Source organism: Macrobrachium rosenbergii, chromosome 52 (assembly GCF_040412425.1).
Source record: "Macrobrachium rosenbergii isolate ZJJX-2024 chromosome 52, ASM4041242v1, whole genome shotgun sequence".
NCBI lineage: Eukaryota > Metazoa > Arthropoda > Malacostraca > Decapoda > Palaemonidae > Macrobrachium > Macrobrachium rosenbergii.
Window position 1 is genome coordinate 32,791,171 of NC_089792.1, and position 27,500 is coordinate 32,818,670.

Genomic DNA, 27,500 nt, shown 5'->3' on the forward strand with positions numbered 1-27,500 from the left:
GAACATTAAAAAAAATTCTTATCAATGTCACAAACGAAAGAAAAAAAAATTGTAAATGTCAATATATTTAGAGAGAAGAATGCAGCCGTTACTGAATAATGTGTCAATAATATTCACATTGATCGTTGATGTTGTGTGTTGAATGTTTTCATCTAATGAATAAAATCAGTCGTTCAAAAACCAAGGCAGTGTTTCATTTCTCAGGCATTCAATAATCAACAGTTGTCCATGTTGTTAATCGTAATGTACAAGAATTGCTGAGGAAAATTCATAAAGATCAAGGACTTATCTACAAAATTTCATGGAAGGAAGCATCGCAAGGCTAACGCCTTTTAGAGCCATTCTCTTTATGGGACAAGACGTGCGGTGAAAGATAATGTTTGCGTAATGTATATATATATATATATATATATATATATATATATATATATATATATATATATATATATATATATATATATATATATATACATATATATATATATATATATATATATATACATATATATATATATATATATATATATATATATATATATGTATGTATGTATGTATGTATGTACGTGTGTATTATTCCTTGAAAGCTTGTAACTTATGTGAATATAATATATAATATATATATATATATATATGTGTGTGTGTGTGTGTGCATGTATGTATGTATGTATGTATGTATGTACGTGCGTATTATTCCTTGAAAGCTTGTAACTTATGTGAATATAGTCCCCATTGCATGCCATCCTATTTGAACAAGGTCCTGTTATTATCAAATACATACATACATACATATATATATATATATATATATATATATATATATATATATATATATATATATATATATATATAGTTACGTCACAATCACAATGACCTGATTATGAAGTGATACACTTCCATTCCAAAAACTATCAAAGAATAGAGGGAAGTAAGCAGAAAAAAGACAAAAGAGATTCGATCGTGGATGGTATCTATTTATTTATTTGTTTTATTTGTTTATTTATATATACATATATATGTGTGTGTGTGTATAATATATAAGTGTGCATATATATATATATATATATATATATATATATATATATATATATATATATATATATATATATATATATATATATTTATTTGTATATATACAGTATATATATTGTGTATATTAGATTTATATTATATAAAAATATTATATGCATATATATATATAATATATATTATTTTATATATTTAAAGAGATTCAGTGTGGAAGGTATTTATTTATTTATTTATTTATTTATTTATTTATTTATTTATTTATTTATTTATATATGTGTATATATACATACATAAATAAATAAATAAATAAATAAATAAATATATAAATAAATAAATAAATACCTTCCACACTCAATCTCTTTTGCATATATAAGTAATATATATTATATGCATATATATATATATATATTTATATATATGTATAAATCTAATATAAACAATATAATATACTGTATATATACAGTATATATTATGTATATAAATATATATATATATATATATATATATATATATATATATATATATACTATCTATGTATGTATATACATATATATACACTTATGTATATAGCTAGATTTTATATAAATATATATATATATATATATATATATATATATATATACATTATATATATTATATATATATATATATATATTTATATATATATATATATATATATATATATATATATATATATTTATATACATATGTATATAGATAGATTATATATATATATATATATATATATATATATATATATATATATATATATATATATATTATTTATATATATATATATATTTAATCTACCTGTATACATAAGTGTGTATATGTATATATATATATATATATATATATATATATAATTTATATATATAACATAAGATTTATATACATAGTATATATTATATGCATATATATGCATATATATATATATTATTTCCGGGATGAAACTCTGGCTTTAGAGGTTTCCCACTAAGGTCTCTAATCGTGCCAAATTTCATCGAAATCCGTTCAGCCGTTCCGGAGATCCAGATATCGATTTTTGGCGTTCAGGGGATGTGGTAGGGTGGGTGGGTGGGTGGGTGGGTGAGGGTCCTAACATACCTGTGGAGCAATAACGGTAAAAGATACAGCCGTGAAACTTAGTTTTTCTGAAAGCTCGTATTCTGGAGGGGTGCCTTTCGGGGTTTGTTTTTTGAAATAATGAATTTTAAAGTTACAGTGGGCCATTCAAATTAGCCCCCAAAATTCAAATTTCCTGATGCTCAGGTACGGACTGCTCACAACATTAGAAGAGACGCCGTTTTCTTAATGTGTGTGAATAGCAAGTGGTGTAGAATAGCAAGTGGTGTTAGGAAGAAGAAAAATGGCTGACTTACTCTTCCTTTTTCCTCTCCTCTTTTTTCCTCCCTGGCAAAGATCAAAAATTTATCCCCCCCCCCCTTTAATCCCCCTCCCAAGTTTGTTAATTTCTTCCCCTCCCCTCTCTTCCCTTAATATATCAATCCTCAATTTCAATTCCTTTTTATCCTAGCTGTTAGATCCCCCCCTCCTCCTTCCCTCCCCTTCCCCCCTATCCCCCCCCCCTTTCCCTCCCATATATCCCCTTCCCTCTTATCTCCTATATATATCCCCTCCTCCTTCTTCTATCCCTCCTCCCTCCCCCCATTCCCCCCTTCCTTTCCCTCCCCCCCCTTTCCCTCCCCCCCCCCCTCCCCTCCCCCCTTCCCCCCCTCCCCCTCCCCTCCTCCCTTCCCCTCCCTCCCCTTCCCCTCCCCTTCCCCCTTTCCCCCTTCCTTCCCCTTCCCTTCCCTCCCCCTTCCCCCTCCTCCTCTCCCCTCCCCTTCCCCTTCCCCCCTTCCCCCCCCCCCTCCCCCTCCCTCCTTCTTTTTTCTTCCTCTCCTCCTCCTCCTTCCTTTCCCTTCCTTCCCCTCCCCCTTCTTCCCTCCCCTTCCCCCCCTTCCCTCCCCCTCCCCTGGGATGCTGGTGTTTCCCTTTTGATTGGTGAGCCATGATAGGTATTAGTATAGGGGCTTGGTTTAATTATGTTAGGTATGGTACATGGTATATGGGTATGGTATGGTACTGAGGGGTATGGTATGGTATGGTATGGGTATGGGTATGGGATATGGGTATGGTATCTATATGGGTATGGTATGGTATATGGGTTTGATGGGTATGGGTATGGTATATGGATATGGGTATGGGTATATTTATGGGTATGGGTATGGATATGGGTATGGTATGGGTATGGTATGGGTATGGGTATGGGTATGGGTATGGGTATGGGTATGGAATGGGTATGGGTGGTATGGTATGGTATGGGTATGGGTATACTTAATGGGTATGGGTATGGTATGTATATGGTATGGTATGGGTATGGGTATGGGTATGGGTATGGGTATGGTATGGGTATGGTATGGAATGGGTATGGGTTTCATATGGTATGGGTTGGTATGGGTATATGGATATGTGGGTATGGGTATGGTTGGTTTTATATAGGTATGGGTATGGATATATGGGTATGGGTATGGGTATATGGTATGGGTATGGGTATGGGTATGGGTATGGGTATATGGTATGGGTATGGTATATGTGTGGTACTGATATGGTATGGGTATGGTATTGGATATGGGGGTATGGGTATGGGGTTATGGGTATGGGTGGTATATAGGTATGGTGTGGTATGGATGGTATGGGGTAAAATGGATAATATATGGATGTTTGTTGGGTGGTATGGGGTATGTGGATTTGGTATGGATATGGGTATGGGTATGGGTATGGTATGGATATGGGTATGGGTATGGTATATGGTATGGTATGGGTATGGGTATGGGTATGGTATGGTATGGGTATGGGTATGGGTATGGGTATGGGTATGGGTATGGGTATGGGTATGGGTATGGGTATGGTATATATATATGGGTATGGTTTATGGGTATGGGTATGGGTATGGTATGGGTATGGTATGGTATGGGTATGGGTATGGTACAGATATGGTGTATGGGTATGGTATGGTATGGGTATGGGGTATGGTATGGGTATGGGGTATGGGTATGGTATGGGTATGGTATATAGATATGGGTATGGGTATGGGTATGGGTATGGGTATGGGTATGGGTGGTATGGGTTGGGTATGGGTATGGGTTTTTGTTAAAAATGTAGTAACAAAAAAGTGACCCAACGGGTCATGGGTGGTCTAGTCTTAATTAAAAATTATCACACACATTGAATTTGCCTATATATGTTTGGTTTTGGCCTTTGTCAAATGAAATTGAAATTTTCCTTATAAAAAATTTACACACACACACACACACACACATATAATGTTATATATATATATATATATATATATATATATATATATATATATATATATATATATATATATATATATATATATATATATATATATATATATATATATATATATATATATATATATATATATATATATATATATAAATTAATAATATGCAGCAAACGAGCTGAGCTGACTGACCATTATCACGGAGAAGCCACATAGGTCTAAGAAAAAAAATATATCTAAAACCTAAACAACCCCATTCCTTTGTTACCACATTTTTCTCGATCTAGGGCGTTGCCATTGCAAAAAGGACTGAAATCACAGGCAAAAAAAGTGATGAAATCACAAAAGGGGTAGTAAAGCCCAGCCACAAGAGACAGATATGGAGGTCAGGGGATACAAAGGAAGGGGTAGGGCGTAGGGCTTTACTCCGCAACCTGATAAATTATGATGAAAGCAAAAAGTAGAAGTAGGAGTCTTTTCTCAATCAGTATAGAAAGCGAGTGCCATTATAATACGCATATTGAAAAGGCTTCGGTTTGGACGAACCACCGCTGATGATGTGAAAATTAAGCAAGAGCGCCTGATTCCAGTACCACCCAACACTGACCCGGCCCAGGTTTTTGTTGAACATTACTCTAGTCTCCGCAACAGCAACAACAACAATCGGGATGAGTTCACCGTATTATTCTCGACGACAAAGAAAAAAAAAAAAAAAAAAAAAATTACCCACAAAGAAGAGTTGCGTTTATATGATCGCGCGCTTCTGAGTGGATACATTTGCTATATGTCTTCAAATTGTATTGCTTGAAGAAGTGCCAGTGTCTATCTCTTCAGGTATGGTTAGCATTGTGCGTATTATAATGGCACTCGCTTTCTATACTGATTGAGAAAAGACTCCTACTTCTTTTCGCTTTCATCATAATTTATCAGGTTGCAGAGTAAAGCCCTACGCCCCCCCCCCCCTTTGTTGTATCCCCCCTGACCTCCATATCTGTCTCATTTTGGCGGAAATTCGCCCGAGAAACGGATGATGACGTCACACTTCGAAGATTACGGAAATGGCGGAAAATTTGTTCCATGTATATTCACAAGGCAAGAAAGGAAAATAGCAATTGTAGAATGAAATTTTTTATACTAAAATTTTGTATTTGAGTTTTTTAGCCGTTTCTACATTTATGAATGGTTTACTGATACTGAATTTACATTTGCAATTGGGTCATCACTCACTGACTGCCTAGAGAGAGTGGCGGAAAATTTGACGAGGCAGAAACTTTGTTGCCTGTGGCCGATTTCCCAGACATCCCACCTCTATGAGGTGAGGCAACCGTACTTTCATATATTTAACCCATTCATTTATAAACATCTATGAAACATCATTAATAATGGAATTACGTGATGTCTCAAACTTAAACAGGTACTATGTGAATAAGATATTGAGTTTCAAGTCGAGTAGCGCTTGTGTGAATTCTAGTGAAATATCGGTTAAACTTCTCGGTTCAATTCGGTTCTGAGAAAAGTCACTCGTTAGCGACTGACAACGAAATCATATCGAGCATTTTTGCTTTTTTGTACGAACACAATATTAGTAATGGAATTTAGCATGGATGAAATGTGTACCGTATCTTTTGAGTGCAATTAGGCTCTATCCTAAAGCTAGTCTGTCTACGATGGGATGAGAGAGATTCGAACAAGGCCATTAGAGCTGATGTTTCCTAGTGAATGCTGCAGCCGCCACGAAAAACTGCAGGGAAGTAGGGCGAGAGTGAGAATACACAGTAAGATTTCTTGAAAGGGGTCCTTTGAAAATAAACGCGACTAAATTGAAGAGGTTATGGTGAACATTAATTAATATGGCCTTGTTCAAATCTCATGATTCTCATCCCATCGTAGTCAGACTATAGCTGCACTACAGCAAAGTTCACCGTGCTTTGCAGCTAAGCCCCGCCCACTGATTACGTCACGACCATTCCTTGAAGCTGATTGGTTGGCAATGGTTTCGAAAAGTTGGTTAATCTGTGGTTCTTTTCATCTTCATTTATTTTGCAATGGTTGTTTTACCGAACTAAAATAAGTTCTGCTGATTATCAAAAAGAAACGTTATATTATCCCCTGAAATAAAATCATAATACACATCTCCCTAAAAATGGTAAAAAAACAGGAAAATATGAATGGAGTCAGGAGTGTTCAGTGATGCTGCAATGTTGTGTTTCGTGCTATTGTTTAAATTACATTCTTATTTTCTGTGCATAAAATAAAAGTTTATGGTAATCCTTTCAATAATATTTCAATTTTCCATGTATAAAATAAAATTTTTTTATAAAAAGTTGAAAATTTTACTCTTACTTGGCTACAGAAACGTAGGTTAAAGGACCTATTCTGCTTTAACGGATCATAGACCTACTGTATACTAGACTATATACCACTAGACTATGCAGGATGCTGTGTATGCAACATAGTTACTTTTTACCTTTGTAAACTCATGTTGCATACCCAGGTCACCTGACCTGGGGTAGAACAATACCACTCCTTCGCCCCCCCCCCATCACGTGATTTGTGGGGTCAAGTAGCCGTTAGTGAATAGGGGCGAAACCGGGTTGTAGGTAGGCTGTGATCCTAACTCTTAAGTCCTTAACTATAAGACCTATTTTTCCCTACAACCTTATGCTGGCTGTGTGGCTTCTTGCAGATGGCCAGTGCCCTGGGATTGGGAGCAAACAACAGGGGAGCGGCCGAGTCTTGGACGCCACAACATTCTGTACCCAGTCACAGACGTGTCGGCAGTGGCATCCCTATGTCTTCCTTTCCACTGGCGAAGACCAATCGACTCTGGAGGCCGAGACCTGTATATGCTCAGAGCTCAAAACATCCAAAAGGTATCAGGTACATCCGGAGCATTTAGTCCATGCCAGTTACTGTTTCTCTCCCTGAATTTCTCTCTATTATTTTCCGAATTTCCAACTTTTCATTCTCTAAACAAAGCCCCTTTGTTAAATCAAACCCACCAGCAAAGTAGCTCATGATTCGCCCCCATGACTTGTCCTAAGCCCCAATTAAATCAATTCAGTGATCAGAATTAGATTATTCCCACCATAGTGTTAACCAAGGGCTAATTAAATTTAATTGATCAATTCCTCCATGGTGTATATTTAAGTTTCATGAGAGAGAAACTCCTTGATTTGGAATGCTAACCTGGATTTCTCTTCCAGGAATCCTGTTACTCTGCTCCCATGCGGTCAACCCAGCCTTGTGAATCAATTATACTTAGAAGTACTGCCATTTCTGATAAGCCAGAGAGTCTGATACGCAGTCCCAGGGGAACTACCCAGTTCCCTTCCCATTGCACACCAGTGCCAGATCCTTGCAACTCATTCAATCAGCACTAACGGCTTCCTATTTTAAAGACATGCTATTCGCAGTCTAATAGTGTTTCACATTCTATTTGATTGCCTGCTGGATCATCAGTTTTCAGATTAATTTCATGATTGCTTCATTTGTAAATAAATTCATCTTAACGTAACTAGTGACTCATTTCCCATGGCAACCTTCCAATCCTGATTTAATTGCTGATGATTAAGGTAAGTCACACCCTTCCCATTCATTTTTATGACATTCTGGGTGCTCTCTGTTGGCCCTTAAAGGCAGTCCATGAAAAAACTCCCATTACATTCTTCCAACAGACCCCAGGGCGTAAAAGTGGCGACCTTGCCAGGACTCCTAGACGACTAGCACGAACTAGCCTTGCTATTTGCTAAAACTAGGAATGAAACAAACCAGGACTGCTACAGCAATTAATTTAATCCCATTATTCACAAAGGCAATAAAGGGCGACCAAGGTGAAGCAAGAGTGCACAGGTAAGGGTTATTATCATAAGTCTTGTAAAATTAAGAAAGCGTTAGGAATGAGACAGGGAAAAGTGTTATTATTAAGAAAAATAAATGGGAGAAAAAACGCAACAAAATCTCGTAGTTAGAATTTCATAAGATAGGCGAAAGCACAAAGGTTCTTAAGTTAGCGACGCAGAAGTAGCTGCCAAAAACTTTGTATCTTCAGAATAATAGCAGCTGTGCTGGGTTGCCAGATGACTGATCATTAGGAATTAGGAAGTGCTTTGCTAGGGATTTATTGCATGTGTTAGCCAGAAACAGTTAGCTAAGAGTGTTGTTCAAAACAGTTACGGCAGAGAAAGTGTACAATTTCTCTGTCTGTGATGTAGGAATTGAAAATTCGCATTATTAAAACACGTAGTAGCAACTCTGGCAGTCCACAGTCCAGGCTGTTGGCTGTCAGTGTCAGCTTGGCACATGCTCATCATCCTGTCCTCCCAACACACTCCAACAATTCAAAGATCGTCATTCAATTCAAACTTGCATTTCATGTTTTAAGTAAAGTAAAGGCATTGCTGATGTTTTAAGTTAAATAATTCAATTGTGCATTCAAAACTCGCCTTCAGCCAAGAAAGTCAAGTGTTCCTTTTTCCTCAAATTCTAAATCATCATTGTTGACTGTGACTCGATCGAGAGAAACGAGTAAGCTATCAGCCATTTTCCCCGCTCACCTCAGTTCCACATCTCTCTTTCACGCCGAACGAATTTCATTGCTTTTCGCCCTAACGTAACCCTAACGAAAATACCTTGATACTTTTGAGAATAATTTGAAAACCCTTTTTCCACCATATAATTTGTCATGACGGGAGCTAGCCAGTAAAATTACGTAAATACCAAAAGTCAATTTTTGAAAAAAAAAAAAGTAACAGCATAATTTTGCACAACGTAATTTATCATAAGAAAAGGTAGAGTCACTTAAATCAACGAATAATTACAAATACATTCCATTACAAGAGACGCTCTCAGAGAGAGAGAGAGAGAGAGAGAGAGAGAGAGAGAGAGATCATAACAAGGGGCATACTAAAAATTAATCAATGAGTATTGGAAAATAAACCCACTAATTCATAAAGCCAAGTACAATAAAAAATTTTTTTTTCATTTTACCCAACCTTTGATCTTTTAAGATCCCATTCAATTATTCCTTTTACTCATTCACACATAGTGCGCAATTTTATATACGTGCCCGTGTCCATTGAACGTCTCCCTTTCTTTATATTTCCATTAAGTGCTTCAGCCACGGAGTGAATTCTCGTGCGTTTCATAGAGCGTACGTACCGCCATTTAATAACAGTTATCAACTGTCGTGCACGAGTGGGTATCCATTATTCAAGACTTGCATATACCGCAAGCACCAAATCGCATATTGCGTGCAAACCCCATAACCTCCCTTTCCTCATGTCAGGGAGAAGGCTTCCTTTCCTCATGTCAGGAAGCAACCACTAGTTCTTAGGACTAGCCACCCACGAGTGCAAACCCAAGGGTTTCCCTTTCCACAGTGCCACTAATCTGAGGCACTGCCAACCAATTAAGTTACTGAAGCACTTACCTTTCTATTTTCCCTCTTACTCCTTACTTACATTCTGCCTCAGGCAGAGTGCCATTTCTTTCAGTGCAGTTTGGTTGCACTGCCTTTTAGTGTTGCTCCCCAGAGCACACCGGCACCCCAGTGCCACCAAGACAAAGTAATCACATATAAGCCACTGCACCTGTACCTGAGATACAGAGTGCCAACAACAGTGTATCCACCCATAAGGACCTTAGCTCCTTCAGGATCACTACCATTTTCCAAGTGTTTCCACCCATAAGGAATATTATACCTTCAGGATCACTTCCATATCTACCAGAGTATCTGCCCATAAGGACCATTCCTCCTTCAGGATCGCTCCATCAGTGTGACCTTCGCATGGCACACTCAACCACAGTGCCACCTTATTGAAAAGGTGCCACACCACTGAAGTGCCACCAAATTACGGGACACTTCCCCATCGTCACAGACCATTTCCCCTAGTCATCCTCATAAACTATAACCATGTCTCTAGAACAGCACCAAGCCCTCATGAACATGGGCAAGGATGCAGGTTTCACAGGACGGGAACTCACCCAGTGGGTGAAAGAGCAGCTGGAAGAACAGAAGAGAGAAGAGAAGACAGAAGAAAGACAGACAGAGGAAGAGAAGCCGAACAGAGAAGGCAGCACAATTAGCTCTCAAGAAAGAGAAAGCTCTCAAGGCAAGCTCAAGAGCTCTCAAGAAAAAAGAGCTCGAGCTGAGAAGGAGCAAGAAAGAAGAAGGAAAGCTGAAGAAGCTATGGCGCTCCAACAAGCCTCCAACCCCACACCTGCTGCACCAAATGCTCTGCTCTCAAGCCTTAATTCTCTAGTCCCCAAGTGGACTGAGGAAGAGCCGGAAGCATGGTTAGAAGAGATCGAGGCGCTCTTTGACAATTACAACACCACTGAGACAGAGAGGGCCTTAGTGCTTACCAAACACATGGAAGGAAAAGCCAAGGCAGCCCTCCGCTCGCTGGAGAAGAGTCAAAGAGGCGACATGACCGAAGTCCATAGGGTCATCACCAAAGCCTACGAGATAACCCCGGAGAAATGGAGACAATGGTTCCGAGGTCTTGCCAAGGAAGTCGGCTGGTCCTGGACGGAATGGGCCTGTCACAAGACCCAGTCTGGTACCCGCTGGTTTGACTCCCTGTCATGCACGACCTTTGAGGACTTATTCAATCGGACCATGCTGGAGGATCTTTTCCAATGTGTGCCTGGGCCCTTGCTGTATATCTCAGTGATAAGCAGCCCACCACACTTATGGAAGCCTGCCATATGGCCGATTCCTGGGAAACATTCAACCAGTCCCACAGCATGTCTCACCACCACATAGTGCCCCCTGGGTACCTCTCAGGCTCGACTCACCCAAAGAACGGCCTGCCCAGCAAGCCTACTTGCACAAACTGTAAAAAGTTCGGCCATGCTGAAGCTGATTGCCGCTACAAGTTGGGCAACAATAGGCAGCCTACTAACCACCACCAGAAGTCCTCTCCTTCTACGTCTGCTCAACCTTCTCCACCGACCGTCACTGTAGGAAGATCAGCCCATCCCAAGGGACCCTGCCGAGACTGTGGAACTCCAGGGCACTATTCTGCCAGATATCCTGGCTGCCCGAAGCATATGTCCTCTACCAAGCATGTCAACCTGATTTGTGCCACATCCTCCATGGCTGTGCCGCCAGAGATGTCTCACCCTGAGCGGGTCTGGACTCAGTCCATCTCAGTGGCACCTCTGGATGGCTCTAGCCTACCAGTGAGCCTGCCAGCTACAGTAGACACTGGCTCAGACATTAGCCTGATTGATCGGGCCCAAGTGCCAGCCAGTGCCACTGTTGATGAAAAGACCAGGTGGACGATGACTTGGATAGAGGAGCAAACCAAGACCATTCCCACAGTCGAACTTCAGGTAACCACCCCTTGGGGCACACAACCTCACCGCCTTGGCGTGGTGAATAGCATCAGGCACGGAGTGGAGTTCCTGTTGGGACGAGACATCCTCTGGGGATGTCCGTCCCCCATGCCACTCTGTTGCCTATCTACCTCCACCAGGGAGGCCACTCCAAAACCACCTGACCGGGACACCGCCACTGTGACAGGCGTGCCACCGTCAGCCCAACCTTCCATTCACCAAGGTGTGCAACGGAAAGGACATTCTCAAACCAACTCCAGGCCCAGTCCTCAATCCTCACAAAAGGATGGCCACCAAAAATCTCCTCCCTCACCACGAAGGGAAATCACCAGGTACCGCTGCAAGACCTGCAACGTAACAGGGCACTCCGCAAATTGGGCAAGGTGCCCTAGCAAGCAAGCTGCAATGGATACCACATCCACAACCATTCCTAGAGGCTCTGCCCTCCACCCAAGACAGGAATCTCTGTCTCCCACTACCTCAGGTACACCGAGGGGTTTTGCACCCCCGGGTCCCTCATCAGCCACGCCTGACTCCAATCCTCTGCCAGTGCCACTTGAGAGCACTGAGCAGTGCCAAGCTCCATCTATCTCGGACGGAGCCCCTCTACTAACCTTAATCCCTGTGCCTGGCCCCGAGTTAGTGCCAGTGCCGGATCCAAACCATGACCCGGATCCTCCTACAGGAGATCCTCCAAACCTCACCGAACTAGTCATCGCAAATTGTGAGCCTCCAACCCCTGACGTTTCTTCTTCCCAATCACTTTCATCTGCCGAGGATGACCCTCTGGCAGACCCTAATGTTACACCTTCTCTGGTCGACCAGGAACTGTCCAGCCAGGACACAGACGCTGGCTCCACCCTTACGACGGTTGTTGCAGCAGCCAAAGTAAGGGACCAGCCTGTAGCTACTAGGGCTACCCCTGATCCTGCTCCTACAGGCACTTCTGGCCTTTCCTCAGAGTCGGTGCCCTCGTCACCTCCTAGGAATGGCATAGCCAGACCTTGGAGACCCCCAAAGAAGAAGAAGGGGCGGAAGAGATCCAATTAACCAATAATAGCCATAAGCTCTCCTTGGGCACTTTTATCCCATTGGCACAGTTCCTCTTTCCATCTCAGAGTGGTCCTGGCACCTACCCAGAGAAGGTAGCCTGCGTGATCTCTGCCCAAGTAGTCTAACATCTAACACCCTAGGCATTTTGTAATACTAACCCTGTTCATAACCTAACCTAAAAGACTATCCAATACTCAGGCTGGTACACCTCCTGGTCACTTACCATAATTAACCCATCAGGTTGCTCATGTCCAAATTTATTGCATGTTATTCCATAAAGCCTTGCGTAAGCTACAATTAATTACATTGAGTTAGGTCAGTGTCATTTAATTTAGTGCCAGAACCATAGGATAATAGGCTATGTCAAAAGACACATTTACCATGTACCATTGCCTAGGAGTAGAGTTCCCCTGTCGTCAGAGACAGCCAGTAGAAGTCTGTAGGCACCATTGTATAGGTTAGGCTCTGCTGTAGTAAGTAAGTTAGCAAAACTAGTACCCCTCTTAGCAGTTAGGTAGGTCCATTTAGCTATTGCAGTGCAAAAGCACAACTCATTTAGGGAAGCTAACTGTCTAGTCGAGACGAATAACTTACTTAGACAAGGCCTTCACGCCCTTAAGAAGAGTGAATGCCTTTTATGAGGCTCTCACATATTTTCATTCGTCCCCCTTTTGGCCTGCAGCTACGGGATTGAAATTACAACAAATCTGCTTCTCAGTTAAATAGATTTAACCAAGGCGAAAATGGGGTAAAGGGCTACTGTTTTGAACTTTGGAACTTGATTTTAAGGCCTCTTTCTGTATGAACCATTACAATGAGAACTGCTTTCAGATTCGACCCTGTACGCCTGTTGTCCGCCTCACCCATACCCCAAGGCGTCGAGCTGTTGGGGCCAACACTACACCATCAGGCGCGTCGCTGCAGCCAGAGGAAACACACTAAAAGCACCACATCATTTCTTCACATTGGCTGGATTGCAGTCGCCAGAGTATCCAGATCTAATTGCAAGAGCTCTGCAACAACAGGTTAAGGTACGTCTATGAATGCAACTCCCTGCTAGTTCTGTTCCTTCTCGTGAATTTCTCTCCATATTTTCCGAACTTCCATCTTTTCATTCTCTTAAGCAAAGCCCCCTTTGTTAAGCAAACCTGCCAGCAAAGCAGCCCATGATTCGCCACCATGACTTGTCCTAAGCTCAAATTAAGTCAATTTAGTGATCAGAATTAGATTATTCCCACCATAGTGTTAACCAAGGGCTAATTAAATTTCATTAAGCAATTCCTCCATGGTGCAGACTTAAAGTGCTGTACGAGAGAAACTCCTTGATTTGGAATGCTAACTTGGATTTCTCTTCCAGGAATCCTGTTACTCTGCACCCACACAGCAGTCAACCCAGCCTTGTGAATCAATTTGCCTATACTTAGAAGTACTGCCATTTCTGATAAGCCAGAGAGTCTGACACGCAGTCCCAGGGGAACTACCCAGTTCCCTTCCCATTGCACACAAGTGCCGGAACCTTGCAACTCATTCAATCAGCATTAACTGCTTCCTACTTCAGAGACTTGCTATTCACGGTCTAATAGTGTTTCACATTTTATTGACTTGCCTGTTGGATCATCAGTTTTCAGATTAATTTCATGACTGCTTCATTGTAAATAAATTCATCTTAACGTAACTAGTGACTCATTTGGCGACCTTTCAATCCCTAACTTAATTGTTGATAATTAAGGTAAGTCACACCTAGTCCCCATCAATTTATTACAATCCGGGTGCTTTCTGTTAGTCCTCAAAGGCAGCCTATGATAAAAGAAAACCTTATATGCTTCAACAGACCCCAGAACTTAGGAATATAATATATCACACATATATATATTGATATATATATATATATATATATATATATATATATATATATATATATATATATATATATGTATATATATATATATATATATATATATATATATATATATATATATATATAATATATATATATATATAAGTGGTTTTATGTGTTTAATACAGAAATACAGTAGGTATAGACTGAAACAAAGTACAGGTTTAGAGACAATGGAAGATAACAAAATGTCTAAGAGGTGCATGTATATATCTACATTGTTACAGAGAGTGAGGTTAAGCTAGGTAGAAGGTCCAGGAAAAGGGCAAACTGCCACCATGGCCAGTTAAAGGACTTAATGACCTTAGTTAGGGTTGGTTAGATTATAAACCTGTATTTCACCATTTTTTGTTTTTTCCTGGCACCAAACACTCAGGTTTCCAATACAGTCCCCAATAATTGTTGAATAGAAGGTTGGTCCAGTATCTATAAAACTAGGCCTACCCAAACGAGTTTCCGAAAAAACATCATCCAACATATAATAAACGGTAATTCTAAACCGGCTGTCCGCGGTGAGCTAGACTGTGGCACTGGCGTTTTTCTATGTTATTTTACTTGCTTTACAAGAATATAAAGTAATATTTTGTCGGCCGGTTGTCAGTAACTGTAATTGACCTTTGAAGACTACATGACTTGAATTACCTAACACAGGGTAGGTCTAAGCCAGCATTCCGCGGCAAGTTTCCCCCCACCTCCATAGCTTATACAGCAAAATTGTAACCAGTAAAACACTTCTTGGGTACGTTATGTTGGTATTTTTAGGGTGTTTACTGGTTACAATTTTGCCGTATTAGCTATGGAGGGGTTGGGGGCTTGCTGGAATGCCGGCTTAGACCTACTCTGCGTTAGGCAATTCAAATCGCGTAGTCTTCAAAGGTCAATGACAGCAGTTACAGCCGGCCGACAAAATATTACTTTAAATTCTTGTAAAGCAAAAAAATAACACAGGAAAACGTCAATTGCCATAGTCTGCTTCACCGCGGACAGCCGGCTTTAGAATTACCTAAAAATTTACCCTTTCCCTTTCTTCCTTTTTATGATACATGTAGCCTACGATGGGCAGATTTTCCTGGTCATGGTATTTGAAACCCAAACTGTTCATATTACTTACCAGAGTTGCATACTGTAAACTAGATTCTCTTGCAAAGTTTATCAAAGTTAACACTCTGGTCCGATGCTTCCTATAAGTTGTGCAAAACACTTGAAAACACATGCTATAAAAATATATCGGAAATATTAACCAAAATACGACACAACTCAACATCGCGACTCCAACGATACACAATTATGTCGAATAGTAGACTTATATTCAGGTTCCGGGTTGAGACTTTGCCTTTGCCTCTGCAACGGCGCCTCGGTTGGTCTGCTGGCATTCTCCTTGATTTGGTTTTTCTTTTTTCTATTTTCTTTTGTCCATTTCTCAACATATGATACAAGTTTGCTTGTTTTATATTCACTAATAATACTCTCACAGAGACTCCAACTCTTCCATGTGCGTCATCTTCCTATAGTTATTGTACTGCAGTTCAACTACTTCGCTTTGCTTCCTCCATTCTAATTGGTTTTTGTTTACATTCATTCTTGCATTTTGTAGATCTTTCTGAATATCATGACCTATATACCTTACAATTAATACAATTGGCATATCAAATTGTCGCTTATAATTTTAGTGTATATAAAATAAAGATGCTTTATCTCTCTCTCCTGATTTATTCCTGTTGTACAACACTTTTATGTTGTCTCTGAAAATGGGAGGATGTTTAGTGCTAGGTCTATTTCTTGTTGCTTAGCACCATACAGCTCATATATATATATATATATATATATATATATATATATATATATATATATATATATATATATATATATATATATATGTGTGTGTGTGTGTGTGTGTGTGTGTGTGTGAGTGTGTGTGTGTTACAGAGAGCTAAAGAGAGTGAGAGACAGAGAAAAAGGGAGAGAGAGATAAATTATGTACCTGGAAGATAGACGACTGTGTGGTAGCAACCATGGGAAGGCAACCTCATCCAACAAAAACTTGTTGAAAACTGATAGACAACACCTTCTGGTGCCATCACGTCCAAAGGAAAAAAAGGATTATAATGTTACAATGATTTATATGTACAGTATATTATATATTGTGATGACCAGCTGTCAGTTCTACAGGTTCTAAAAAACAAAAAAAAACAAATAGCATGGGACTGGAATGACTGGCAGGATCAGAGACAAACCACTGAAGTTACCTTAATACTAATTTATTACAATATCTTATATACATATCTACAAGTGAGTCAGGTTTTGTAAAAAAAAAAAAAAGTAATCAAATCACATTATCAGTTCAAATAACCGTGAAAGAGTCAGCTAACTAAATTCAAAATAAAAACAGATGTAGCTAGACCACAGTTGCTTTACGAAGAACATCAAAGTAAAACAAAAATGCACAAACAGTAAACATTACTTTAACTTTAGTGAACAAGATTATAGCCTACATATCAAACACTACAGCTACATCTCGAAAAAAAAGCATCATAAACAATAACATGATCAAGCAGCACAAAACATCACAATCAATAATCAGCACAAATAATAATATAAAATCACGCAGCACACAACATAATCACAAACAATAATCATGCAGCATAAATAGTCTAATAACAATAAAAAGCGCTAATACAAATAACTTCGGGCAGCACCAATACAAAAAAAAAAAAAAAAAAAAACAATCTCTGTCGAGACAGACCCAGCTGTCGAAGAGGATGAACGCAATCAGACGATCACCGCGAAATCATCGAAGCAGCCCATGACTGCTAATAATAGGAACACATCCGACACGCAGATGATCACGGCTGAGTCGATGAGACTGGGTATGTCTGCTGTCTAACTGGAACCAATCTGCTCCACAGATGGCATGGTTTAGCCATCCCCAAGCTGCCGAAGCCAACAGGTAGCTAATACCTGCTGTTCAATAAAGTCTCCTTGCTGCTAGGCTGCTGAGAAACTGACTCGTTGCAGCTACAAAACCTGACTGTTGCTAGCAAAGTGAAGGCGACAGACATTAACTCTCCACACACAAGCACACCACTGGGTAAGGAGTGCACACCGGCAACAAGGAAACGATAGTAAACAATTATTCCAAAAGCAAAACAACCTCTAAACCTTATAATATATATATGTGTATATATATGCATATATATGTGTGTGTGTGTGTGTGTAGTATATATATATATATATATATATATATATATATATATATATATATATATATATATATATATATATATATATATATATATATATATATATTGCTAAGAGAGTTATCACGCCCAAGGCAACTCGCTTTCAAGAATAAAGTAAAATTTCCAACAAACCAACTTGATAACCTGTTAATTAGTTTGCTTGCTGCCACACACACTGACGGTCGGTCGTGATAATTGCCCCTTCAATCTCATTCTATTAGTCCCATGCTGCCTATAATCCCCTCTTGAGCTCCATGACCGTGATAAACCTCTTATTCCAGGTACTGACCTGCACTCAGAGAAGATGCTTGGCCACCCTGAATGACCCGAGGCACTAATTGAGAAGTCTGCGCCTCCTGTATGACTTGGAGGCACAGGTTAACCCCAGCAGCATTCGCCAAAAGAAAGTTGGACATCCCCAGAATGCATCTGGATGCCTTCCGGGCTCAAAAGCCAGCGATCTTAGATGTTGATAAATAGCCCCCATCCCAGGACATAGAGAGAGACCAGAACACCGCCAAGCAAGTCCCATCTTTTGACTGCCCGCTCCTTCAGAGCCAACATCCATCTGTGGCTGAATGACTCAGTCCTAGTATCTTAAACCCGGTGCCAACCCCACGTCCTTCCATTGGTATGACTACAGAGCCACCTCCTCAGAATTAAGGTACAGTAAGGAATTAAGGTTGGGAGTCAAACCCTTCAGTTCCAAAGGAATTGAGGTTGTCCAATCACTTATCTTTTCTTCTCTTAAATGTTTATTCAGTTTCCAAGTGCAACTTTTACACAGACCTGACTTGTCATCCTAAACTCATGTCACAAGTTTTTCAGTGGTGTGTTTTTATGAAAAGAGGATGTCTGTCGCTGCCCTCAACACTAACCTGTTATCCTCGCTATTACCGTTAATATATCAAGTGATCTTATGCCTTTCTCTATTGCAGAAGTTTAATGCCCGGCACCCAGTTAACATCTATTATTCATTTACGTGCTACTGCAGGACTCTTAGTGGCCTCCCTTATTCTTCCTTGTCTTCTGATTTTGTATTGTAAAATCATGTAATTTAGTCATCCTGAGATTTTCTCTCCAGAGTCCCTCTAAAGTAGAGCCTTAAGCCCCTGTTCCCTCTCATCATATTTTTACCCATGTAGGTGATACAGTCAGATCAGCAACATCCTTGTGGTAAGTTTCTAAACCCACACACCTTCAAGCGTAATATATATATATATATATATATATATATATATATATATATATATATATATATATATATATATACTATATATATATATACATACATAGTTAGATCTTATTCAACCTTATGGTTGTATCAGCTACTGCGATACAGTGAACGTTTAGCATAAAGGTCCATCATACCTTCTCTCCGAAAGAAGTCACGCATTCCACACCCTTTTCTAGAAATGTACCTTTATCATGTTGATATCTTCGTATCAGGACGATTATCTCTGACGTGTTTCCTGTTTCTCCGTAATCTGCTCTACGAAGATTGTTTAGACCTTTTGATAAATGAATATAGTCGCTGGGGAATGTTATCTAATCCTCTTGTCGGAACAAAATTCAAGGTGGGGCTGGTCTAGAATGAGTTAGTCATTTAATAACTTCCTTAGCACTACATGAATATTGTTTCTGAAAATGTCCTAAGAGAACTAAGACTCGATTTTTGGAAATCTTTTCTAAAGAAGGCCCTTTTGAATGTAGTACTGATTGGGTGATAAAAAGCTGACTTTTGATAGATCGCAGCTTAATCAACACGCCATCACCATAGGCTAAAGTTCTTTGTGCTAGCCTCCTAATAAACTTAGATGTTTATATGCAATGTTAATCATGTAATGAATATAGTAATAAAACAACAAACAATAACCAAAGTATGTAATAAATTGGTATAATAAAAGCAATGATTTAATGTTGAGGTTCAGAATTTATTGTGCTTTGCTACTCAGGAACACTATGTAGGCTACTCCTATGTGTATATATATAGGCCTATATACTGTATATGTATATATATATATATATATATATATATATATGTATATATATATATAAATCTTAAAAAAAGTGTACATTAAATATTCTATTCGAGTCCGTGACAATGTACATATATGACAGTTGGTGATATTAACAATATCTTGAACAACAAACCGAAGGTTTATATATATATATATATATATATATATATATATATATATATATATATATATATATATATATATATATATATATATATATAAACTTTAAAAAAGCGTACATTAAATATTCTATTCATCCGTTATTATGTACAACTATGACAGTTGGTGATATTAACGTATCTTGGAACAAGAATGTCTGTTCTAAGTTTATAAACTTTAAAAAAGTGTCCATTAAATATTCTACTCATATTCCGTTACAATGTACAATTATGACAGTTGGTGATATCAACGTATCTTGAACAAGAATCCGGAAGCTTTAAATTGAAGGAAATAACCAATAAAAACAGTAAGTAATCTTGATAACTAAAAATTTTATCAGTTCTGTTGAATAAAATATTACTTCAAGCAGCATAGTTTTGACAGAACCACTGAAAGCCTCGACTATTACATCGTCTGTAAATGTTATCCATTTACAAACTTTGCAAAAAACGCAAACATATCAGCATAGCGACCAAACAATATAGATTTAGAACATCAGAATTTGCTTTGGGCGCTGGAAAATTTCTATGTTGAGAATAAAAAAATTAAATTCAAAGTAAATTTTAACGAAATTGTTCCAATCTTTCGGATTCTAAAAACTAATATTCATACATTAAAAATGGAGTTCTTGGGGTTGGGAGGAATGTCAGCCTCCCCTCTCCCGGGCCAGGTGGGATACTGGGCCGCTAAGATTAGTCTCTTGAACTGAAGTTGTTTTAATTATTGGTGAAGATTAGGGATATAGCCACCTGAACATCCGCCACCTCGGCTGACGTGCATCCATTTTTTTCTTGTAAACTTGACAAAATAAATATTCTTGGATACCCGACGAAGTAAAACTGGTAGTCTGTAATAATCGCAGTTATCCACATCCACATCTTTTAACAAAAGGTCTTTCTTCCGTTCTCTACCTTTGGTTTCCGTTATAGGCCTATATGCCGTTTGTGAATTCAAATAACGCTCTCGCTGCCTTGTTACTCTACTTTGTATATATATCCGAGGTATCCTCACCAAATTACAATTTATCTGAACCGCGCTTTTTCCAGAGCAATTGTTTGAAAAGGTATGCAGCTGTTATATATTAACAGTAAAACCATACAAAGGAAATAATCAAATTTCTCGTGCACAGTTTTAATCCTTTCTCTCTTTCTAGAAATGAATCTGCTTCATCTCCGACAATTGTAAGCAAATAACAATCTAAAAAGACAAAGTCAATTTGCTTTTTACATTAATGGAAAGAAACGTCAACGTTTTTAGAGTTTACTTTCTTTTTTATTTTGCATTTGTTTGTTTTAATGATATGACACTTCATGCAACTGCGACACGATCTCACATGACACACACACCGCTCTTGCACTCTCCTTTTATGTAAACAAGACAAAGTAGAAACAGATGGATGAAGTATAAGGTTAGAACAACATACGAATGGCCCTGCATGGCATTAGACTCTTCTAGCAGATTCAGAACAGAAATGTGTCCAAACCATTAATTAATCCAACTCGAAAATTCTGAAAAAAAATGAAAGAATGAAGATGATAAAGATGGAGAGGCATAAGGGGGAGAATTCTCTTGAGTTTGCGTTAGAGTAATATATATATATATATACAGCCTATATATATATATATAATTTAAGTATATCTTAGTTTAACCCTCCACTGAGCTGATTAACAGCTCCTCAACCCTGGCTGAAGAATTAGACTTATTTTACGTGGCTAAGAACCAACTGGTTACCTAGCAATGGGACCTACAACTTAATGTGGAATCCGAACCACATTATGACGAGAAATGAATTTCTATCACCAGAAATAAATTCCTCTAAAAGAGTTCATTGGTCGGTCGGAGAGTCGAACGCTGGGCCAAATGGGGCCTCCGATCCTCTACCCATCCTCCATGAAGAACTATATATATATATATATATATATAATATATATATATATATATATATATATATATATATACAGTATATGCCTGTGTGTATAAATATGGTACATATATATACAGTAAATATATGTGTGTAAAAAATATATGTGTGTAAGAATAGCACTGTTTCATAAGAGCGCTCCACTCGAAATTTGAAATAGCAAATAGTCATCACAATACATATTCTCGCTTAGTCATCTATGAATTTATAGACTGGACTTAGCAAACCTAAAGGACGCAGCATAGGGAACAGTTCCGCGAAAAACCACCCCCCTTTTTTTTATCCACAGATGATGGTGATGCAACAGCGTGCGTGTGGTGCGCACGAGGGAAGCTTTTCATACTGGTCTACATTTGGTCATGTTCGTGTCCCGTGGACAAAATTAGTTGTCACTAGGATTATTTATCTTGGATTAAAAACAGATGATTTGTCATGCTGTGATAAGAGCCAACTGTGATACCGGTTGCTTTGAGCTCACTGTGGGGACGAAGTGCGAATACGTAATTTTGTCACGTCAGATAAGGACTACATAGCTTTTACACGATGGGAGGTCGCCTGTAATAAAAGACCATTTTCTTTTGAAAACCTTAGAAATTGCTACGTTTAGCGAAGAATATGGCAGCAATGCTAAACTACCAAAACTGTGGTTGAATTTAACGTTGCAAACAAGATAATACTTGAGTCACAGGAATCTTCTTCTTACTGAGTGCCCAACCTCTCGTTTTCATGTATCACGTTTTCACCGCCAGCTTCCCAAAACAACATTTTAGACCCAAGAGCCTTCTCTTCTCCTTGCTCTCTCTCTCTCTCATCCATGCCCATGAAAATTATGTCATGAAGGATAAGACCTGGTAAGTTCAGCCACTGAGTTAACTCTGTAAAACTGAGCATTTTATATAAAAAGACAGTTTTTAATCGACAGAATGTTTGACCTCAGCATATAGTTACAGAGAGATATTTTGCATCCCTAATTTTGGAAAGTTGATAAGATAGAAAACTTGCGTAAAGGTAAAAGATCTGAATGATAAATTGCGGGTATTATGCTTACGAAAAAGTAACATTCTGCTTTCAGCAGAGTTCGAATTTACGTAGAGTACTTGTAATGTCAGTTTACATGATACAAAGCATATGGCAAATGGTTCAGAATTGGTTAAAGTCGACTATCTATCATTGTATCTAAACAAAAGACACAATTTTGAACTCTGGCCAGATGCTTTTTTATTATTTATAATTGTTGGGCGTAAGTCATGTGTATATGAGTGAAACAAATTTGCACACACACACATATGTAATATATATATATATATATAATAACCCAGGTATGTATATATATATATATATATATATATATATATATATATATATATATATATATATATATATATATATATATATCTTTTCTTTCACTATTCGGACATTTTTTTTTTTTGGTAATCCCAGAGATATAGAGCCTTCTGGTTTTTTTCAGAAAGTCTTTAGGGATGGTGTTGCTCGCTCCACGCCCTTTTTATTGACCTAATTTGCACTGGTAACCTGTTGCAGTTGGGTGTCCTGGGAGCAATAGGCCGGGAGCAAATCAATGACATAACACACTTAACCGAAGAGCTCCACCACTCAGTCATAACAGCCACTATATATACTAGTATATATGTATATGTATATGCGTATGTAATGTATATATACATATAAATATATATATATGTGTGTGTGTGTTTCTGTATGCATATATGAATGCATGTGTAATTACGTAAATATTAGTTGCAGATGTAATTCATATACCTTTTCTCTGCTTTCATTTATGTATGAGTTGAGTGAACGTTGAACAATGCGCGAAAATGAAGACAACACACATATGTCTATTTACTCAGCCTGGTTTGAATTCCGACCTTGGAAAGAGACTTGATTCGTTTTCTTTTCGGAATTCAAGGGTCTCAGTGGAAATTGTAACCAACAATATCAGGATCTAAGGGAGTTAAGAGGTTACTGTAATTAATACAACTCACAAGATATGTGGAAGTGACCAGTGCAGTATAAAAATGGCATATATATATATATATATATATATATATATATATATTTATATATATATATATATATATATATATATATATTTAAAATATTTAAAGTGAGTGTCCCATTTATATATATATATATATATATATATATATATATATATATATATATATATATATATATATATATATATATATATTATATATATGTGTGTACGTATTTATATAATTATATACACACACACACACTGCCCATGTTACACACACATATATATATATATATATATATATATATATATATATATATATATATATATATATATATATATATATATATATATTTATGAATAATGCTGATAAAACTGCTAAACTGAAGACTGTAACCTTGGATAAACGATCAAATCTTTGCAAAGTCCTTTGTGTTATCAGCTGTAAAGCAGCTGGGTTGAGATGGCACGTTTATATAAACTTTATTGAGCGTCGGAAATGATTCAAGTAAATTCCTGACTTACAAAGGTTTAAGTTTATCTTGAAGTTGATTTGAACAAAAATAGATTAGAGAGGCGTAACAGCATCCAAAACCACAAACACCATCACATTATGTTAAGCCTTATTTTAAGTTATCAAGAACAAATTCCGAGATGCATCATTCATGCGCACTTTGATTGATAGGGGATTACCTGGTGTCGTGACTCGAAGAGATATTATTCATTTTATGAATATTTCTAGTTGCTTAAAAAATTAAAAAATTCTTTGTTGGTTAAAATTATTTTCAGAAACATAACATACATTAAAAACTACTTAGTGTAGAATTGCATTAAGTGTCGTTGTGTTCGTACTGCAGTAGGTATTTATTGACTTCTTGGCTGACATTTTGACTTTCAGTCTACCAGAAAATTGAAAGAGTACCAGTCACAAAAATTATTAGGAATATTAAACTGAACAGCGACCATTAAGTTTTTAACAAGAATCCCGACAGAAGAACTATGACCAAAAGTATGATGTTAATTTCCAGTTGAATTTCAAGAAGAGTACAGATGCTCTCGCGAAAAGGTCACCTGAGTTATTCACCAAGAAAAGTTCCACACGGCGTAAAACACAGTCGGAATGACTCGTTCCATTAAAGGAAAATGCGCTTTTCTTCCGTGAATAGAAGCCCTGAAGAGCAGTTTTTGACACAAATACGTGGAATGGATAAAAGTCAAAATCACAGACATTGTCAGATGTGCAAGGTCATTCACTAACTTTATAGAAATTATTATTCTGTGAAATTTATATTGGGAATATCATTTCAGTTCACATTGAAGACGAAATAACTTATGGAAAAAATGTTCAGTATTCTATCTAAAAATACAATGGAATATAGGCATTATATATAATACAACATAAAGAATCAATCTTTCCTTTTTTGGGATTAGAAAGAAATGTAACTGAGAATTAATAAAAGATGAAGCAATCTTTTGTTAAATGACGTACCGTTGTAATCATTGACGGTGAGGTTTATAGACACTGCTAAGTTCAAAGAAAAGTTTCACAGCAACAGAAACGTTATCATGACGCAAGATTGTATTGAAAAGAAAGATTGTGTTGTTACCGGGGCTTAGGGACAGGTATTAGAAGGCCTTATCTTGAGAATTATGGACAAGCTATCAGGTGCAATGCCGTAACAGGGACAGGAATTCTATAAAAAAATATGTTTAGTGAGGTGCTATGTCCATCGCTGCGTTCCGTCTGCACTCACCATTACTTCACCCCGGCCAACAATCTGGATCCTGGTCGGGACATCGTCTGCTGTCAACAGTTCCAGTTATGAAGTTGCTGCAACATTTTCTGGTTTTTTCGATGGCCTTTTGCCACATAAAAGTTAGTCATAACATTTTTTATCCGAGTTGATGTGCTAGTACATGTTTGGTTTTTCATCTTTTCCATGTCATACAAATGCATTCGTGTAGGTACTAAGCAACGGAAGGGTCTCAGTGTCCAGGAAGCGAGAGTGTGAGTGGTGTAGGTGAATGACGCGGTGAGCAGAGGGACGACGCAGTGTTCAGATGTATGGTCTGTTTGTGTTGCGTGAGTGTTCTGCACGTGGCTTCATCCTGATTAGGCAGTTACAGTATGAATGTCAAACCAATGTCTTGTTTATTTTTCTCTAAAGCCTCATAATAAGGGATACGTCTGAAAGTTAAAAGTGTTAATTATCTTAAATTGTTATGTTGTGTTGTGTCTGATGAATAAAAAAGAACTTGGACCGTTAGTTGGGATTTAAATCTATATGTAATGAATGGCGCCACATGAATTAACAAACATCAACAAAACAATGGTCTCCCTAACTTATATTAGTTGATATTATACCTTCCTTCTAACGAGTCTGGCTGAAAATTCTTTTCTTTTATTTAGTTACTGTCTGCGCGTACGATGAGTGGATTTATTGCAACGATTTCTCACCACTGACACCTCATTACGTAGTGCTAGGATAGTACACACGATGCACAACCTTCCACTGAAGAACTGGAAGTTTAGCAACGAACTTGAATACATTCTCCACTGGAAACCTTTTACTGTTCAATATAAACACTGCGATGAAATATATAAATTACTGTGTATCTAAAGTTTAAATGATAGGTTAATATCTTGAACTAAAAAACTAAACATTTATTCATTTTTTTGCACTTTTTCTCTACAGGCCAGAGGGGTATTTCCAAAAAATGTCCAGAGGTCTGAAGAGGCCTTTGACGAATATTCATGTGAGTAATGAGTTAAACACTACGTAGGAGTTGATTGTTATGTACATTATATATATATATATATATATATATATATATATATATATATATATATATATATATATATATAATATTGAGAGAGAGAGAGAGAGAGAGAGAGAGAGAGAGAGAGAGTTTTTAACTACGTCCAGTTTTGTAACCTTGCTTCCAAAACAGTACTTATGACTTTTTTTGCCTTTTTCTGCCATTGTCAAAATTTAAATAATATCTTAGTTTAACCAGACCACTGAGCTGGTTAACAGCTCTCCTAGGGCTGGCCAGACAGTATTATTAGAAACAATTGGTAAGTCATAGCTACATAATAATCAGTGATATATTCTTCCTTTGAAAATGGATGGTAAGTTCACGTGAGAAAATAACAAATGAATTTTCCGTCACAGCCTACCCAAGATTTCGCTACCTGTAATTTTACCTTGCAATTTTGGGATCCCATTCGGATTTTCATAGTTTGTGATTATATAACTAATAACCGGTACGTAATTCAACTGATTTCTTACTCTATATAAGCGCGCATGGTTAGCTAACTTTATATTTTCTTCGTTTTTGCAATTACCATTCAATAAAGAAAAGAGGGCATTTGTAATAAGCCGAAAAACATCAAGACCCTCCCCTGTCCTAAAATACAGATGTCTACTTATGGCATAAGTCATTAAAATGACATTCAGTTCAAATTCATCATGCTTTTCTCAGCTTTGATTAAATGAGATGGAACTGCAAATGAGGCTTCCTGGT

General features: G+C 37.7%; 2 protein-coding genes across 2 annotated transcripts in view; both read left to right on the forward strand.

Moving 5' to 3' along the window:
• LOC136833955 (eye-specific diacylglycerol kinase-like) overlaps positions 1-27,500 on the forward strand; it is an 850,760-nt gene that overhangs the window by 568,780 nt on the left and 254,480 nt on the right. The gene's annotated exons all lie outside the window — the stretch shown is intronic.
• LOC136833791 (astacin-like metalloendopeptidase) overlaps positions 25,685-27,500 on the forward strand; it is a 12,539-nt gene continuing 10,723 nt past the window's right edge. Inside the window, exons 1-2 of the mRNA XM_067096049.1 lie at positions 25,685-25,848; positions 26,669-26,729. The gene's annotated coding sequence lies outside the window, so the exon portion shown is untranslated. The remainder of the gene's footprint in view (positions 25,849-26,668; positions 26,730-27,500) is intronic.